General features: G+C 44.0%; 1 protein-coding gene across 1 annotated transcript in view; it reads right to left on the reverse strand.

Moving 5' to 3' along the window:
- USP13 (ubiquitin specific peptidase 13) overlaps positions 1-13,689 on the reverse strand; it is a 119,453-nt gene that overhangs the window by 100,177 nt on the left and 5,587 nt on the right.

Below are 13,689 nucleotides of genomic sequence, written 5' to 3' on the forward strand. Positions count from 1 at the left end.
CTCTGTCTCAAAAAAAAAAAAAAAAAAAAAATTTAAAAAGATTACAAATGAAATTCATATATATTGCATTAATATTTTAAATAAATGGTAGCATATGAATAGAGATTCCAAAAACACATTCTATGGTAACTGCTTAATATATATCAAACCACAAGAAATGCAAAAATAAGGGGAAATCACTAATAAAAGTTATCGGGGAAGTTAGATACCAGTATACAATAAAATTAACCTAGATCCACATCTTATGCCAAACACTGTATGTAATAAGGTCCAGAGAGCTCTAAGAGATAAGCATTTAAAAAGCTAGAAATGAGCAGAATAGCATATTTAATCCCACTTATGAGGGGGAAATAATTTCTGGCCGTGAAAATACAGGATAGAAAGATGGCGTAATTGAGTATAAAAATGTAAACACTAATGAACAAGTTTTATACCACATAATATAATGAAACAAATAGAAAACCAATCATCACAGAATGAGGAAAGATGAGAAGTACAACGAAGAAAAGTTTATATCCAAGCTATGTAAAAACTGATAAAGTCACAAGACATCAGCATTCAGGTTCAACTTGGTAAGTTTTTCTTTTAAGATCATTTAGTTTTCCCCGTTCATGCTCTGTCTCTCTCTGTCCCAAAAAAAAATAAATAAAAAAAAAAAAGTTGAGAAAAAAAGATCATTTAGTTTTAACTGTGAGAAAATATTAAAATCAAATCATCACATCCTCACTACCTCCTGAAGTAATAAGCACGATAAAACAATCTCAGGGCAGGGGCGCCTGGGTGGCTCAGTCAGTTAAGTGTCAGACTCTTGGTTTCGGCTCGGGTCGTGATCTCACGGTTTTGTGAGTTCGAGCCCCACATCGGGCTCCAAGCTGACAGTGTGGAGCATGCTTGGGATTCTCTGTCTCCCTCTATGGCCCTCCCCAACTTGCGCTATCTCTGTCTTTCTCAAAATAAATCAATAAACTTAAAAACATTAAAAAAAATCTCAGGGCAAGTGTATGCCTACTAAACCAGCAGAAAGTATGAAAACTACAAAGCCTGAAGCCACAGAGAAAACCTGGATGGAGTCTCACAGTATAAATCGGTTCCATCCTTCTAGAGATCAATCCAACTGTGACTCTTTGACACAGTATTTCTCCTTTGGGTACAGACTTCAGGAAACCAAAATAAAGAGAAAAGAAAGCTAATTTGCACAAAATATTCATAGATACACTGTTTATAATAGGAAAAAGAGCTCCCAAACAAAGGAGCTAAAATATGTGGCATATAAACAAAGCAAAATGCTATAACGTTATTTAAAATGACATATTACGAAATATGTGTAATGTACACAGAACATAAGTATAGAATTGTGTATAATTTGCACAGAAAAATAATGTTCATGAAAAAAAATACATGCTGATGACAGGGAGGAAAGAGAAGAGAAGAAGGGAAGTCTGTTCATTGACCAAGACCCGAAATGAAACTGGAATGTGATCAATGTTTTATATTTAAGTTCTTGACCTTGGGACTCACAGCCTTACCTCCTGTTACCTTTGAGCTTGGTCTAAAGAGGTGTTTGTCAAACTACTGTCATGAAGAACCAGGTTGTTTTCTGTTGTGTTTTGTTTTGTTTCTGTTCATTAAGGAAAGATATGTGGTCCCACTGCACATGACTAGTCCCTGGCTCAGCCAGATATGAACTTACTCCCACGTGTAAGTCCCACAAAACCCAAACGGGTCTATATGCTGTCCAAACAAACTAATCCACTGCTCACACGCTTGGATGTGGCTACAATGTCAAGTTGCTATAGAAATTACTAAGTGCTGGGGCGCCTGGGTGGCTCAGTCGGTTAAGCACCTGACTTGGGCTTGGGTTATGATCTCACAGTTCGTGGGTTCGAGCCCCGCGTCGGGCTGACAGTGTGGAGCCTGGAGCCTGCTTTGGATTTTGTGTCTCCCTCTCTCTGCCCCACCCCTGCTCACACTCTGTCTCTCTCTCTCTCTCTCAAAAATAAACATTAAAAAATAAATCTTTAAAAAAAAAAGAAAGAAAGAAAGAAATTACTAAGTGCTTACTCTCAATGTTTGTACTTATCTCTTGGCACCAGTCAGCTGACCACACTTGAGTAGCACTGGTCTAGAGCTAGTGGCTGCCATGTCCACACCCCATTCTTAGAACTGCCCAGTTCTGGAACGGGGCAGTTCTAAGAATGTGTCATGGTGAAGAAAGTGTGACTTCAAGGACCTTCAGAGACACCAAGCCTTCAGAGCAGCCCATATCAAAACTAGCTACACACACCGATGATGCCTTCACGACTGTACAAGCGCCCCCGATTCCACGCCTGTCCACTTATCCACCTGCCAGCCTCTGCCCATGACCACATCTCCTGACTCCTCACCCAGTGCTGCCGGTCCTGACCTTCAAATCCGTTTTTATTTCAGAACCGTTAGCATCTCGCTCACTGAAATCTACAGCTGTGAGAAACCCATGCTTCCTTCATTTGAGGCCACTACGTTCAGATGCTGAATCACACGTTCACTCCTTAAGGGTAGGGAAATCATGTCACATTCATTACTAAATTCCAACAACAGTACTCTCTGGTGCAGAGCAGAACTGAACAAACATATGGAATGAGTGGAAAAGTTTGTATAGTTATCTCTCACTCGGCTACATAGTTTAGTCTCTCTCTCAAACTGATCCTCAGTGTCCTTCTGATTTGGATTTAAAACACTTCAGAGCACAGGCTCCATCTCAAGTCACTAAACAATGAGGATCATCAAAAGAAAACAGATGACCGTGCATAGAAAAACAGCCTCAGGTGGCTCAGTCGGTTGAGCGACCGACTTCGGCTCAGGTCAAGATCTCACAGTCTGTGAGTTCGAGCCCCGCATTGGGCTCTGTGCTGACAGCTCAGAGCCTGGAGTCTGCATTGGATTCTGTGTCTCCCTCTCTCTCTGCCCTTCCCCCACTCATGCTCTGTCTCTCTCTGTCACAGAAATAAAAAAACATTAAAAAAATTTTTTTAAAAAGAAAAACAGCCTCAGGCACCTGCAGGAACACTAGGTTTTCAGGTTTGTTCAGTTAAAGTCAAGCCCTTAGCAGCTTGGACACTTGAACCCCATTACCCCAGCTCTCCTACTTTCTGTGACCAAGCCAGCCTCCTTGGCTCTTCAGGACTGTGGCTGCCATGTCCACACCCTATCCCACCTTGGACCCTATCTGGCCCCTGCTTCCAGAGGTCACCCAGCCCAGAACGACCAATATGTGCTTCCCTGCATGTTTTTAGCTAAATAAGATTCTAATTAGCATTTTCATGATGCACTAAACAGAAATGTGACCAATGTGTAAGACTTGATTTAGAAACCTGAATTCACAAGGAAGTCAAGAAATACCTCTCAGGGCTTCTCTGAAGTTCTATAATGATTCCCATGACAATTCTCCCACCTCACAATCAAAGTAAGAGAGAGGAGCAACATTAGAAGCCCATATGTTGTTTAATTGCACTCTTCAAAGCATGTCAATATAAATACGATGGATACATAGCTGTTCATTTATTACTTTACATTGTATTATCCTACATGCCGTTCAGAAGTAACATCAAGAACGAAGTCACCTTTTTTTTATACCGCTGCCATTTAAAAGAATATTAAAACTGAGGTGAATATAAAGGTCAAGGTTACATGTTTTCAGAATAGCAAGTGAACAGTCATTTTAAATAAAAATACACCACATTGTCAATCAGTAGGTGTTCAGAGAACTTTGTTTACGATGGTGTGTTCTTGGAGACTTGGAGACCAGCCTCCGCTGGAAGACAGGAAGGGAGAGTGAGCCTGTGTGAACAGTGCACTCAGGAAACAGAGCGCTGCGTAACACTTGTTTTTATAACCACTGAACAGTGTGGAAAACAAGCGGTCATTGCCGCAAAGAGAAACATGATGTAGGTAGATGGAGTCACAACAAATCCACGTCCAGGACAAATTACATACTAACACCCAGGAAGACTGTGACTCACACACGCATGCAAAAGGCAGATGAAAAGGACAACACAGTATTTTCTAGAACACTGATTTTTTTAAAAGCAAAGAAAAAGAAATCACCTGACAAGCTGCTTGTACAGTAAAAGGAAATAACCTGAATGCCCAAGTATATGGTACATTCATGAAATATAACACTCCTCAGCCATTAAAATTGATTTGTAATGAGTAATTCCTGATACAGGAAAAGCACATGGTATTTCTGAGTGAAAGAAGCAGGTAACAACGCTGTATATGACGTTACAATGGACACAACATGCATGCACTACACGGCATGCGATGTTATCTCAGCATGAAGAGATAATGTGGGATTGCTTTCCTCATGTTGTCTTTTGGCATTTTCTCATTTTTCTTCAGAAAAAATGATTCCTTTTTGGGCGCACCTGGACGGCTCAGTTGGTTAAGCATCTGACTCTTGACTTCAGCTCAGGTCATGATCTCACAGTTTGTGAGATCGAGCCCCATGTCAGGTTTCACACTCTGCTTGAGATTCTCTCCCTCCCTCTCCCTTTGCCCCTCCCCGACACATGCTCTCTCTCAATCTCTCAAAAAAAATTGATTCAGGGGTACTTGGGTGGCTCAGTTGGTTAAGTGTCCGACTTCGGCTCACGTCATGATCTCACAGTTCGTGAGTTTGAGCCCTGCATCAAACTCTGTTCTGAAAGCTTGGAGCCTGGAGCCCCCTTTGGATTCTGTGTCTCCCTCTCTCTCTGTTCCTCCCCAGCTCACTCTCTCTCTCTCTCTCAAAAATACATAAACATTAAAAAAAAATAATTGATTCATTTTTAATAGTAAAAAAACAATAAAATTTTTCTTAATTAAATATGTTTAGAACCAAATATACGTACACATAATAGAACAAATGCTCCCTTTTCTTAACCCAAGCTTTCCTTAGGCTTTAACAACCAACTTCATAGCTTTAAGAGTCTGTATCTTCTTGCAACTCACAATAAAAGTGTGACCTGAAAAAACTAAGAGATTATTTCAAAAGCTGTAGGTAAGGAAATTTGGGAACACACAATAAAAGAGGTGATGAGGAATATAATCTCAGGGAGACAGATGAGAATGTGATTACAACAAAAAAATGAAACAAATCAAGGACACTGTACCCCAGCTCAGGTAGACACCATGCATGTTTACAGAAGGGAGATAGAGATATCGTCTGTGTGAAGGGCAAAACAGCTACAAAAGAGAATGAAGCTGTGATGCCTTCTCTGGGAGCAAGTGAAGTTGGTGGGGTGTCGAGCAGGAGGCGTTTATTCAGCAGAGAGAGAGAGAGAAGCATAGTTGGTGCTCTGATGACATGTAATCCTACTAAAAGATCACTCTGGCTACCGGAGGAATCTATAGGGTGGGGGTCAAGAGAGTATATGGTCATGAGGCTATGCAATCTAGACCCACACTACCACTGGCCACATGTGAATATTTACATCTAAATTAAGTTAAATTAAAAGTTCAGTTTCTTAAACACACTGGCCACATTTCAAGTGCTCAATAGCCACATGTGGCTAGGGCTTACCATATTGGACAGTGCAGATACAGAACAACTCCATCATCACCGAAAGTTCTTTTAGACAGTTCTTGTCTAACTAAGTAAGGCAAGATGGTGGCTTAGCCTGGGGGAGGTGGCAGGAGGTCAGGGAAGGGGACTCATAGCAGAGATGGGGAAACTTTGGCAGATGCAGGTTATAATTTTAGGATAGAACCCATAAGCAAAGAAGATGGATTAGATTGTAGGGGTGTGTGGGAAAGAGTAGGATCAAGGACAGTTCCTGTTTTAACTCTTAGACTCGTAAGACTACCCACCTCTCTCTGCTCAACTCTCGCTTCCATCAAGCAACCACCTGTCTATTAATTCTGCCCCGCAGGTACTTCCATATATCTGAATGGTAGATATAAATATTCCAATGACCAGAGCACAGATTCCCAATACATTCTGGCTTCTACAGCAAAACAAACAGACAAGAGTTTGTAAGTGCAAAAACTAAGTACAGGCAGATGGGAAACAAATGTGCAATAAGAAAGTAAAACAAGGTTCCAGAGCAAGGGCAGCCAGCATGCAATCCACAGAAAGCAGAAATGTGATGGTAAAAAAAAAAAAAAAAAAAAAAAAAAGCACTGTCAAAAAATAGTTCACCAGTAGAACAGAACTTCCAGAATGCAATATTTGCAAACTATAAAACCTTGCTTCCAACGGCAAATCCACTGAAATAAAATTATCCAAATAAATTAAGTAGAAAAAACCAAATGCATATAATCCCAGGAGAGTGTAGGTCTCTGCTGAACATCGATAAATCATGCTTGTAGCTGTGAAGTGTTAAGAAAAACTAGAAATGTTGATGCAGTGATGATTCTTCCAGTTTGCTCCCACTTTGACGTTTTCCTCTCTGCAGAGGGCTCCCACGTATGCCTCAGAGCCATGCAGCCAACCCAGACAGCTAAAGGCAGAGTTCAAAGAGCTACGTTCTGACACACCACAAATTTACCGTTCCACTGAAGCGTCATGTAGTAACTTTTTTCCTAAGGATAAAACCAAATGCTTGCTCTGGGTATTTGGAGCAATGAGGATGCTGTCACCAGAACGGCTGGGGAAGGGTTAGGGCAAGGCCTGTGGAGCAGCTACTATGATGCTCATAGGACACATGGGCAGAGTAAAAACCATCAGAGTGAAGACACTGAGGTGAGCGTCCTCAGCAGTGCTAAACTGAAGCCACGATCCACCTAAGTAGTTCCCAGCTGACACACAAGAAGAGAAAATGTGAAACTACCTTGTCAAAGGTAAAAACCTTTTATACTCATTTCTTCTCATTTTTAAAAAGAGATGGCTTTCTTCAGGATGCATTTCCCCTGACAAACTCTATTAAATGTGAGGATTAGGTTTCCAGGAGAACCCATAAAAGCCCATCACGATGAGCTGGATTTGAGTATAATAGCGCTGAACAGAATACCCCCCGTCCAAGGAAGCCAGCACACATTCACGTTCAAGGCTTCTGCTGTAGGGCAGAACCTCATGCAGAATTGCCAAGTACGGGATGTCTCTCCTTGGCAACCTCAAGACCCTATAAATTCCCATCTCACCTTCTTCTCAGAAGGATCCCTGCCACGAAATCCCACTAGAGAGGTAGATAACATAAGTAGGTTTAATGGGAAGCCATGTTTATAACAACCCTGCAAGGTAGGTACTACAGAGACAAAGGCCCTGCGAAATTCAATGAAAGTAAGGCACCAGCTGAAGTCATGCTGCTACTCAGTAGTAACAGTGCAGGGGGGAGGGGTGGAACCCAGGCCAGTCTGGCCCTCCACATGCTGCCTGGTGCAACAGAGAAGCAGATGCTGTTTTGGTGGCAGGAGCTAGGTGGGCAGCTGTCAGTAAGCACACGCCACCACGGGAGCTCGGAGAAAAGAGCAGTTTCTTCTTTTTTTTTTTACCAAAGCTGTTTCATTCCAGGAAAGCAGACCGGGCAGGCAAAGGAGAGCACACGAGTAGGTGGCTTGTGCCAGGTGTTCTGCCATGCTGTCCTGAAGGGGAGAAGAGAGGCTTCAGCAGGCCCCGCCATCCCCACTTCCCAAACTCGGAAGAACGGCTGGGGTCCCCGGGAGATGGCTGCTCCAGGCTGACAGCTCCCTGACCAGACAGCAGCGACACCCAACGTGCTGGGGTCCAAGACCCTGGCGAAGCAGCTGCAGGCTCTGGCGGCCCCACGGCTCACCCACCCTCATCAACTGATGTCCAGCCACTAGGTTGGATCTGTCAGTGATCCCGCTGCAGGCCTGGACATATATTGCACATCAGCTGGGGCTCCTTCCAAAGCTTCAGGCTGGAGACTCAATGGCAGAACCTACCTAAATGGCACGTCCAAACGAGCAATTCAGCAGCTGTACCTAAAGGATACAATAGGTGAATTACTTTCACCCTTGACCCCTGCCTGCTCCTCTTTCCTCCTGGCCAGTCAATCCACGAATCCCACTAATAGACCACCAAGCCTATTTCTTTTTTTTTTTTTTTAAGTTCATTTCTTTATTTTTGAGAGAGAGAGAGAGAGAGGAAGAGAGAGAGAGAGAATCCCAGGTAGGGTCCATACTGTCAGTGCAGTCCCATGCAGGACTCTGTCGCTCGAACCGTGAGGTCATGACCTGAGCCGAAGTTGGACCTTAAAACGACTGAGCCACCCAGGTGCCCCTAAGCCTATTTCTAACAGCTGCTGGGACAGAGACATCTGTGTCCTGGTCACCACTGTATAGCCACACCCAAAAAATTAACCAAGACCAAAAAAGCAACCTTTGGTTTGACTAGGAGAAAGTTTCCATAAGTGCAACTCACAAGAGCTATTCGCCTCTAGGCCAATCGCCCATGGAGTCCATATGGGGCAGATTTACTCTAGTGATTTTATTTCATAAAACAGTAAAGTCTGCATGTATTCCATCTATGACTGCTCGTGCAACGTGATTATCTGTTCAAATTTTTAATTCCTGGAGGACACAGGGCCCCAAGCTCCTGAGTTTCTCCACGCAGTACTCCCCCACCTGACTGACCATCTCACCTACCTCATGTATGCCTTTGGTACGCTCCTTCTGTCAGGCTCCAGGCCTTGAAGTCACCTCCAGCTCCTTCCACGCCTTCACCCACCGCATATTCGGTCACTAAGCTACACTGATCAAAATTTCTGAGTTTGTTCCCGCCACCCTGCCATCTCTAGCCCCACTGTCATCACCCCAATGAAAGTACCCACCCCCAAAACTACAGGAGCCCTAGCTCGATTCGCATTCAAGCTCTCCCCACCTCTCAACCTCACTTCTCACTCCACTTCCAGGACAGCCACAGCAAATAACCACTGTCCCCTAGCTCATAACTGGCCAGCCCATCTGGCCTAACCTTACAAGACCCACCATTACAACCCACAGAGGATTCAGTCCTGCTTTGCAGTCTCCCCCTCTTCCTTACATGTGTGCAGAACTCGGTCCCAGCTCCGTGCCTCGGTCCCCTCCTCCCACAAAATGCCACTTTTTCAAATTTTTTTTTTCAATGTTTTTTTATTTATTTTTGGGACAGAGAGAGACAGAGCATGAACGGGGGAGGGTCAGAGAGAGAGGGAGACACAGAATCGGAAACAGGCTCCAGGCTCTGAGCCATCAGCCCAGAACCTGATGCGGGGCTCGAACTCACGGACCGCGAGATTGTGACCTGGCTGAAGTCGGACGCTTAACCGACTGCGCCACCCAGGCGCCCCAAATGCCACTTTTTCAGATCCCATCCAGGTGTCCAGACCAGTAACTTTGCCAGATTTTACTGATTATTCATTCTCATGTCTGAAATCTCCATACATTACAAGTGCCATGTTATTTAAAACTTAAATACCCTATTTAGTGCTGCAGGGTCTAACCTCCTGACACATCAGGGCTTAAGTCACTTCTGTGTCATATACCAGTCTTTGAACAAGTCCCTGAACAAGCTACCTAACCTCTCTGACTCTCAGTTTCCTCTTCTGTAAAATAGAGTAACAATAGTAGTTATAATTTACAAGCCAGTTACTATTGTAATTAAATGAGATGTATATAAAAGTACCCAGTACCGTGTTTGACACCTAACAGATACACAAAATTGGCACTCATATTCCACCATGCTAGAAACATCCATGCCATACCCATCTTTACTGTGGTCCTGTTTCCCTCCTAAATACTCAAACTTTCCCAGGGCAGTGCTACATGCATTGTAGGTTCTAAATAAGTATTAATGCTTGCTAATTAACACAAAACTTTTATTTAATTAATTAATTTATTTTGAGAGAGAGAGAGAGAAAGCCCAGGAGCACAAGCAGTGGAGGGACAAATAGAAAGAATCCCAAGGAGGCGCTGCACTGTCAGTGTGGGGCCCAATGTGGGGCTCGAACTCATGAACCACGAGATCATGACCTGAGCTGAAATCGTAAGTCGGACACTTAACTGAATGAGCCACCCAGGTGCCCCCAAAACATTCTATTTTTAATCTCATCACAGGAAGCACATACTATTGTGCACCTCAAGCAACATCTCTAGTCTGCAGGCATGTTCAGATTCATTCAATTCTTGTCATTATTGTATTGACCTCCTGTTCCAGCCCTAAAAATAGCTGCTCTTGTTCCCATCTTCCCTATGCCCAGGGACAAGGGGAGTCCTGGGCTGACGGCCCACAATACTGGACGTGAGCAGCAGCACAGATGCCTGGGCTACATCCACAGAGACCAGCCCTCCTGTCACTTTCCTCAGGGCCACCATGTGTGAACACCTCTACCAAGATCCCTGTGGCATCTAGAATCACAACACACAAAACACTCAGCAAGTACCCAAGACAATTTTCCCTAGCTTGACAAGGGTCAAGCTTACAACTTTTCAGATTATAATATGACAGAATAAATATATGGTATTGGTTAATTTTAATAACATTTTTTATTCCAAAAGATATGCTCATGATTCTTAAAAAATAGGGGGGAAAAAAGGGACAGATGCAGCGTGACTAGCACAGGTCTACAAATGGCACAGTCTTCTGTCTTCTCTTTTCCCTTTAATTCTCTAAGACCCCAACTATTCCGTGTCCTCGACAAGCAGTATCCCAACCATGATGGAGATGTACAGAGTGTTTTGAAAGCACAGGAAAACAAGTGTCTAACTCAGCTGGGGGGCGGAGGGGCAGTGGTGAGGGCCTCACAGAGAACAACCAAGCTGGTTTTTAAGGATCAGTGGGATTTTCCCAGGGGGGTGAGAGGTTGGGAGAAGCCATTCCAGGCCAAGGGAAGAGCATAAACCAACACATGGAGTGCTGAAAGCATGGAGCGTGTGAAGAAGGCAAAGTCCCTTGGCCAAAGGGACTGTAAGTAGAGGGCAGGTGCTAAGTAACAACACTGGCAGGGAAAGTTGGATCGACTTGGTAAACTGATTTGAGGTGCTGTGTTAGGAAAGTCTCAATGGTGCTTTGAAAACATCTAGGCAGGGAAATGGCATGGTAAGACCCATGTTTTAGAAAAACTGAGTGCACTATGGCAGACTGGAAGGGAGGCAAGGTAGTCAGTGAAGAAGCTTCTTGCGCAAGAGTCCAGGCTAAGAGATGATGAGGGCTTGGGCCTGGGCCAAGGATAAGAGAGGAGCCTACACCAGAACCTGGTCTCTAATGGGAGCCACACCACGTCCACAGCAGTATTACACACAACAGGCAAAGAGTGGGAACAACCCAAGTGTCCAGCGGCACGTGAATGGATAAACACGATGCATTATACACATACATTGGAATGTTACTCAGCTTTAAAAGGGAAGGAAATTGTGACACAGGCTACAACATGGACACCCCCTGAAAACATTACGGCAAGTGAAATAAGCCAGTCAAAAAGGATAACGACCGTGTGATCTTGCTTAGATACAGGACCTAGAGCAAATTCATAGAAACAGAAAATAAAATGGAGGTTGCCACAGGCTGGGAGGATGGGGCATGGGGAGTTATTGTTCAAGGGGGGGACAGAGTTTCAGTTTTGCAAGATGAAGAGTTCCAGAGATGGGTGGTGGTGATGGTTTCGCAACAGTGTGAACGTACCTAAGGCCTACTGAACAGCAGACTTAAAAACGGTGAAGATGGCAAATTTTATGTTATGTGTATTTCACAGTTTCTTTAAAAGCAGGAGAGGGAGAGGGAGGCAGAGTTGATAATATTGTACATCTCCTAGCCTGTGGCCCTAAATGAAGCGCAGCACCTTTACGGAGCTCCAGTCCACAGAAGGACAACACAGGGGAGTGGAAAGAGAATTCGGAGTTGCACAGATGTCCAGACTCATTACAACTGAGAACAAAAACTTTCCCAAAAGGCTCCCTGACAGGATCAGCATCGTCCCTTACACTCCTGAACTCTAAAAACGATACAACTTAAAAGGTAATTAACGGCAGCCAAAAAGAGATAGGAAATGACTTCTTCATTACTCATTTGGAAAAGTGGGATTCTAGCGTACATGGGGCAGGTTACACAAATAAATCCATTCACTCCTTTCTGAAACCCAAAGAAAAGAACTGTAAAAATGTTATTTTCTTTAAAGTGTATTTATTTTTGAAAGAGAGAGAAAGCACAAGTCAGAGAGAGGTAGAGAGAGACAGAGAAAGAGAGAATCCCAAACAGGCTCCGCACTGTCAGTGCTGAGTCCAATGCAGGGCCTGAACCCAAAAACTGTGAGATCATGACCTGAGCCAAAGTCAGACACTTAACCAACTGAGCCACCCAGGCACCCCGCAAAATATTGTTTTTAAACACATAAACCATAGAAACAGGACTGAAGATGGAAAAGCACTAAAAGACTAAGACGAGCTGACAAAGCTGAACCCTAGGCCTGCAACAGAGAAAACCAAGACCCTATCTTACATATACCTTTGAATTTCCAAAAGGCTCCACAACCGGCAGCTCCAGGTAACTCTGGAAACTGGGGTGAAACAAGGGGTAAAACAAGACAGAAAGTTTGGGGGCGCCTGGGTGGCTCTGTCAGTTGAGTATATGACTTCATTTAAGCCCCCCATCAGGCTCGTGGGAGCCTGCTTCGGATCCTCTGTCCCCCTCTCTCTGCTCCTCCCCTGCTTGTGCTGTCTCAAAAATAAACAAACATTTAAAAAAAAGAAAAAGAGAGAAGGAAGGTTTGGAAATCCATCCAGATAAGCAGTCAGAAACCCAAATCCCTCCTCCACTCCCAGTGGTGCCTCCCACACTAGTAACCCCTGGAGATTTATTCTCTGAAGCAGGTAAAAACACAGCAGTCGGGTTTGTGGGACAAGGAGTTCAGGTAGGAATAAGGGTTCCATTCTGAATACATGGAGACTTAGAGGTGTATGTGTAATGTATGTCTATCAGTCCAGACATAGACCCAAAATACCAACTATTCTAGGTATTTCAGGCAGGGAGACGTTTAACACAGGGCATTAGAGGTTTGCATAACAATCATGGCTGGAGCTGTGAGAGCCAAGGTCAAAGAAACCACCACTCATGTTCAGGAAATCAAGATGCACAAGCGTCTTAAGAAACTGCAAAGATGATCCCAGCTCCCCCATGGCTGAGGTAGCTCTGAGTCCCAGACGGATACTCTGAAGCTGATGAAAATCCCACATCTGGTATGTGCCTTTGCTGCAATAGCAGTAGCAGCTTCTTCTGAAATTCTCACTGGCAGAACCGAAATCAGAACCCTCCTGTCAAAGGATTCTGGCAACTGTAGTGCCCAGGTTCCCAGCCCCTACAACATGGGAGATGGCTTAACAAAACGGGTTGAGGACCGGGAGACCGTATCCAGCCAGTATCCAACATCCAGATGCCAAGACCACCCTCGCACTCTCCTCCCACTCAGTTCCCTGCTCCCCAAGTACTGGCGGGCAGACCTTCCCTTTCCCGGCAAAAGAGGACAAAAATCTCCCAGCCAGTGGCCAAAGGGAAAAAACAGGGTGCTAAAATTTTAGGTTCTCAGAGAAACAGCCCAGCCAGATCACACTACAGTGACGCTCACAGAAGAATAAGGTATTCTCATCTCCAAAAAGGCCAACAATTCCCAGCAAAGTAGCTGTAATTTTTTTCTAAAGAAGTCAAATTCCCTACATTTTAATTTGCTTCAAAAAAATGGACATGAGTGTAAAAAATAATTTCGTGACACATATGACTTCTATAGTTGAGCTAAGATTAAC

The sequence above is a fragment of the Leopardus geoffroyi genome, chromosome C2, assembly GCF_018350155.1.
Source record: "Leopardus geoffroyi isolate Oge1 chromosome C2, O.geoffroyi_Oge1_pat1.0, whole genome shotgun sequence".
Classification (NCBI taxonomy): Eukaryota; Metazoa; Chordata; class Mammalia; order Carnivora; family Felidae; genus Leopardus; species Leopardus geoffroyi.